Here is a 6,682-nt window from a genome sequence, read left to right as displayed (position 1 = left end):
CCCTGCCAGATCATTCCTTGGTCACAAATTTTTTGAACCATTACAATTAGAATTTCCCCTTTAACACTCTGAATTTTACAAGACTGAAGATTAGAAATCTGTCTCTCAAGAAGCGGAAAACCAGAAGTCACTTTCTTTTACCAGCAGTTATCAGAACAATGAAAATCAGGAAAAAAAAAAGCATGAGAAGTGGTCATTGATGAATAATTTGCCCTACGTATAAGCATCACACCTCACCAGGAGCTGGTCAGAGTCACTTGGGAGCTGGGAGTGGGCTGGATGTGAAATAGTTTTTTTTCCTCCAAGGAGATATCAGACTCCTGTATTTGGGTTGTTGCCAAGCTACCTAAAGCATCAGCTAGTCTCAACTGAATGGAGCTCAAGGAAAAAAAGCAAATAATCCTGTTGCTAAACACAATAAAGCATTATATTTTCTTGCTTAAAAAACGGAGATAGGTTTGCCTTTGTAGTTTTATAGCTCTTTTCTCCAACTGAAAATACATGCTTAATATGCCAGTGATGGTCTGGGAAAGGGTTGCAAATTTGATTGTCCCCAAATTGTTTTTTAGTGCCCTTATTCCTTCTTGCTGGTTGCATTCTATGGGGGAATAATCACTCAGAATGGCCACGTATGCTTTCTTCACCCTCAACAAGCAATAAAGATTTCTTGCTTCTGACCCTCTAGGCTTAATACCAGCTTTCCATTACAGGACTCTGATTTCAGTGTGACTGTCTAGCAATATTTCTCATAGGAGGAATTTTTTTTGCTGACACTTCTCACCATGATAAATTGCTAGATGAAGTTATTTCCTGGTAAACACAAGGCAGCCGAGAGCTCCCTGGCTGCCCTCATTTTTCCAGCACCTCTGCTCTCAGAGTGGTTGTGTGCTACCTGAGCGCTCGCATTAAGACTTGTGTTGTTCTCTCTTGCTGATGGGGACAACTCACAGTTTCTGTTCTACAGTTTAGCATTTTGGCACAGAGTGGAGACGTCATCTGCCACTCACTAATAATGTGGTGATTCAGTCATTAACTGAATCCAGAGGAAATCTTCAGCTTGCTGAAATTAGCGAAAGTTTTGCTGTTGGCTTCGGACACTCACATCAAAGACTGCAGCTCTTTAATATTTCCTTCAATATCTATCGTTTTCTTGGATAAGCTCTCCTTTTCTACTGTGATAACTTAGGTAATGATAGAGTTTTCTTGTTCACTAATGGCAGGAAATGCTGTCCCTTCTTTGCCATTGTAAGCTGCAAGTAATGTTATCTGGCTTGATGGATTATTGCCGTGGGTCATAAATTATAATTGGGGAAGATGAAGCAAACCTGAACTGAATCTGTCAGGGTAATCAGGGTCACAGACACCTTACTGATTCTCGAAGGACAGCTTTCTTGGTAATGCAGATTCTCTACTGCACATAAAAATCCCATCTATTTGTTCATAATGTCAGAGTGGAGGCATTATCCAAAATGAATGTAATGAGCATTTCCACTGATGCAAAATTCTGTACAACATCCCAGCATATCTAATTTCTCACTAGCACAAGAGTATGAGAAATGTATGCAGAATACACTTACCATAGTGAGACAGCTGAGGCAGGATTCAATGGCTGGACAATTAGCAGCTGCTGTTCTGGGCTTCTCTATAAACAGTTATTGCAATTGTAATATAAAATGCAAAATTTGACCAAATATAGAAGAGAGCTGAATATATGTAGTGTCTGTTATAATGTTTATCCTCATGCAGCCTCAGAAAGGGGTAATACAGAGTTTGCTTCAAGGGTCTGAAGATGAGGCATATATATAGTTTTAAACAGTAACCACCAAACTTTTGCCAATGGGCCACTTCTTAGTTACAGCAGTTAGTGTTTCCTGTTACAACTATGAAAGAAAACATCGTGTATTAAATGTTTGAGTCCTGATGTCTTTACTTCAGCTGCTATACGAGAGGTAAACATCTCTTAAGAATTTGATGCAAAATAAGACTGTGACTACTAAATACAAAGTTGCTAGATGCAGTGAGTATGGTAGAAAGTGGATCCCAGAGCTTTTGCTAGTGCCACTTTCCCAGTGAGTCAGAGGCAATCTCAGTTTTTCCCACTGGGTTCCTGCAGAGTTTACTGCTGTCCAGCACACTCCGAGGCTTGTACTCCAGGGAATTCAGGGATGCATTTCCAGCAGCAGCATAATTTGTGGCATTCATGATAGCTCCAGCTCAATGTATTCAGTTTATGTATTTAGGGGAAGAGGTCCATCATGTTTCTTCTCACCCAGAGATCCCTGAGCTTTGGCTAGTTGCTTCAGAAAACAGAGGCTTCAGCTATATCTGCAACAGAACCGACTCAACTCTGCTGGTGGAATGTTATGGGATAAAGATGCTAAAAATACCATTGTTTATAAGTTAAAACTTGACTAGATTCAATAAATTCTCTGCTTATGGGTGTCAATTTTATTATAAGGGGTCTTTCAAAGGCTCTGTGTATTCATGTGTGGGTAAGCATGAAGATTTCTGATCCAGAGGGTTTTGGGTAAGCTGATCTTTCTTCCTTGCTTACTGGGAGTGAGAAGCCCCTAAAGGTATATGTCTGCATCCAAGCTAATCATCTTTGGCTGATCTTTTAATCAGTGGAGGAGAGAAACAGTTCCTTAGAGGACAGGAATTTTATCTTCTTAGGTAGACTACTGAAAAAAAAGCCAGATGAGTCATGCCCTAAAGATGCCTGTCTTCCTCTGTTGACTGTGAAGGGAGCTGGGGGGGTGACTAGGTTGGATACAAATATTTATGGTATAGATGTCTAAAATTGGATTAAATTAATCCTACCTTTTCTATTTTTAAAATTGTGTGTGTGTGTATATGTATATATTTAAAATATATGAATATATGTATGTACTCCTAATATGTAATTTCCAGCACTGGATTATTTGTCGTCTAGATCAGCGCCATTTATATTGACGCTTTTCAGGGACAACTGGCTGCATCCATAAAGGACCAAAGCTGTTGTGGGGCTCTGCACTGTGGCAGTTCAAGGTTAGAGACTAGCCCCCAAAACAGTCTTGAGCACTGAAGGAGGTGCCTGTGCTTCCTTCCCTTTTCACGCTCTGTGAAACAGAGACCATCAAGCCTTATTCACGTGTGGGTAGAAGGAATGACCACATCTGCACGAGACACAGCCAGCCACTGGCAAAACAGGGATGGGATGATTTTAGTGTGTTACGCCCCACTCATTATCTGATGGGGTCCGGGGCTCAGCTCCTCCAGGACTTCCACTAACCAAACCAAGAGCAGAAGGGTTTTGATTCTAACATGTTGCTTTTTAGGTGAAGCCTCGTTGCCCTTGGCTCCCACCCCCCTGAGCCCCATTACATCCCAAGCTGAGAGTCACGGGTCTTCAGCCTGACACAAACAAGCTTTTTGGAAGCTGTTGCTCCGATAACTTGCCTTTTACCTGGCATCACCTTTGGGTGACTATATCATTTACACATAAGGCATCTCAAGCATTAGATCCTGAGGGCACCAGCCACACTTATGGCCCAGACCAGCTTCCCATGGGCCTACTCCACCTTGTCACAGCCATCAGGCCCTGCCCTGTCAGTCCACGGACCTTGTTGATTGGGATCCCTGCCCACGGGCCAATGTCCTGGCCTGGCCTTGGCCTGTCCCCATCCCCAGGGAGGTGGCCGGGGCTGGGGCTGCCTGTCAGCCTGGGTGTGGCGTGGGACTGGCCGGGGCTGTCAAGCGCTGCCTGCTGCCCTGGGGGGCTAGGGAGCCCCTGGCCCCTGCAGCACCCTGACAGGAAGGTAAAGAAGTGAATGTTTAGCTGGAAGTCATGAACATGTCAGTGAGTGTGAACTTCTAATGACATTTTCTCCACTGGGCATTAAACCCGGCTACTGGCGACTTTCTCCCTCTACTGCTCCTCACTGCAGAGATCTTGCTAAAATAATAAGAACAGACTTCCTCTTTTATTAGATCTTTTTGTGAGGGTAGTGTAACTAGTGCAGCTGATGGGAGAGCCTTAGTTTTCCCATGGTGATATCTCACTTTTCAGACAAATCAACTCCAAAAGCTATTGCAGATGAATGATTGCGGGTAACCGGGCACCAACGGCAAATTTCAGGCCCCTGATGAACCAGTAGGTCTCGTCAAATGCTGTCTGGCAGACTTCAGGCCCTGGTCAATGTGACCTGTGTGTTAAAAGCCACTCAGGGAGAAAATAAATCTGATTATCTGCTGTTTTCTCAGCTTGCTGGCTGTTTACTTGTGTCTCAGGAAGCCTTTCTGACATGGCACTGCAAAGCAGCCGATCTGTAGCTTCAGATTACCAGTCTGGAGAGAGAGCAGCAGAGCAGAAATTAGAAGATCTGTTCCTGGAAATCAGCTTGGCTAAAGACAACTGAAAATTATAGCAGAATAAACCATAACTGGTTGAAAATACTTGACATTTTTTTTCCCCTAATTTCCACAATTAATGTTGATGATTCACATGTAATCAGGGTGATGCAGGTTATAGTAAGCAGGTGGCATAAGTGCTATTCCCACAGTCTCTCTCCAGAAATGAGTCACTGAATATGCTGCCAGCCACTCTGAGGGGTGCAAGACTGTGGAAAGCCCTAACTGCATTGAAGCCCATCGATGCTCCCCCCAGGAGCTGTGATGATTGCTGCCTGCCACCTCCTGCTACCTTTCAGGGGAGCTCAAGGGACAAGGCAGGTTGGATCCTAATGCATCTATATGACTCCAGCTGAAGACTGTGGGTAAGAATATGTGGGGAAGTTTGATGTTTCTGTTTCCTGGGATTATTACTGCATGAGTTAAAAACAACCAGAAGCCCTGAAACTGCTCTTCTAAGATAACCCATTAAAAATTAACCCTACTTACAGCCAGGGTGATGTGATTTCAGACCTGAACATGTGCCAGGTAATGTTAGACTGCATTACAGAAAAATGGTGGACTTAGTTCACCAGGGCCATGTACCAGGAAAAATATTTATGTAAAAATAAATTTATCCAAGGACTGCAACAGGAGCAGGCACAAAGAACTGCGACACACACCGGTCAGGCTGCTGGATTCAAAAAGCATGTTTTAGATTGCAGGAGGCAGGTGTGAACCAGTTTTTACCAAGTTTGGAGCCTAAGGATTTTTTCTGCTTCATTTTAACTTTTTTTTTTGTGATAGTGACAGCTCTGGAGACAACTGTGTCCTTGACAAAATTGCAGAACAGAAGAGAATTAAGTCACATTGCCAGTATTTGGTTAAAAATGTCTAGATGACCAGTAACCCTCTTTCTGTGTGCTGGTCCCTGTAATCATGACATTGACATGAATCGGGCTATTGAAAAGATAAAGACTTCAGTGAGGATTAGAAGGAAACAACCCTGAAGGTATGACACCTGCTGCCACTGGGAAATGCATTAGGTATAACTTTCAAATGCCTTGATTTAGGTTTCACACTTTCAAAGCTAAATGTGATGGCCAGTCCTTGGATTCACAAAACTCCTGTGACTGCTGGTTACAGATCTTTGTACCACACGTAACAACTTGCTGATTTCATTGGCAGAGGTCTGAAAGGTGGATATGAGTCTGGCAAGTAAGTACTTCTCTTATGAAACCATTTTGGGAGCTACTGTTTTTAACAGCAATCATCCAAGAAATAATAATGATCTAGCAAATAAATAGCACTTTAGAGTTGGACCTTAGCAATGGGATAATTTTCTGGAATTATTTCAGAACTGTTCCTTTATAAAGCAGTTGAGCTTAATATTTCTTTATTCGTGTAAGCTCAGGATACTTTGTGAGTGGAGCATTTTCAGTCGTGTTTCCTCAGAAGCAGCAGAGTGGTGTCACCTTAACATTGCAGACGTTTCTGTCCTCTCTTGAGTAGCCTGGTTGTGTCTGTGCTGCTTAAACAAAGACAACCAGGTCATGGGCTTCAGAAAAGGGCACATGGTTATCCTTCCTGTTGAATTATTATAAATGTTTTTGGTCTGTGCTAGCTAGTCCTCCCCCAAACACCATTTGGGTTCAGTTCCACCACTTGCATGAGCCAAGTACTGTTTCCAGCAAACCAACTGTTTTTGTGGTGGGTTAGCTGGCTGGAATGTGAACTGATCCATACCCCTTTGCCTCTGAGACTGTAAAATGCAGCCTGTTCAGTTTTGGTTTTTTAACTGGTATAAGCCCTAGTTATTTGCTCCCAGGAATTCCTAGACTTGATTTACTGTATTTGCATGCCCATCTGTTTTGAAACTCTCTAGCATGCACTAGGGACAGACAACAGTCTAAAGGGTCAGTGTTCAGGGACAGAGAAATGTTACAGTTTTTGAAGTATAAATGAAACTTGACAGTAGTGTTTCAGTCATCTGGGATCTCTAAATGGGGCTGGGAAATTTTAAGAAACTAAGATCTTTTTTCAGTATTGACCAAACCCTCAAGCAATGCTCTATATGTTCCTTCAAGACCTCTTAAGTTAAACTGCATAGTACAATACCTGATGGTATCAGATGGTTTATGATAATCATCTCATATCCTTGGTTTAGTTCACTATGGAATAATTTCTCAACAAGTACATGTGAAATCAAGGGTTATTTTGCTAGGATCCCTGAATATATGGTTGTTTTGTCTGTGAAATTCCTCTGAGAGATACTATGTCAACATTTGTTGTGCAATGCTTTTATTTATTGTGT

Source organism: Pterocles gutturalis, unplaced genomic scaffold, assembly GCF_000699245.1.
Source record: "Pterocles gutturalis isolate BGI_N339 unplaced genomic scaffold, ASM69924v1 scaffold8138, whole genome shotgun sequence".
In the NCBI taxonomy this organism is placed as follows: Eukaryota; Metazoa; Chordata; class Aves; order Pterocliformes; family Pteroclidae; genus Pterocles; species Pterocles gutturalis.
Note: the sequence above shows the minus strand (reverse complement) of the source record.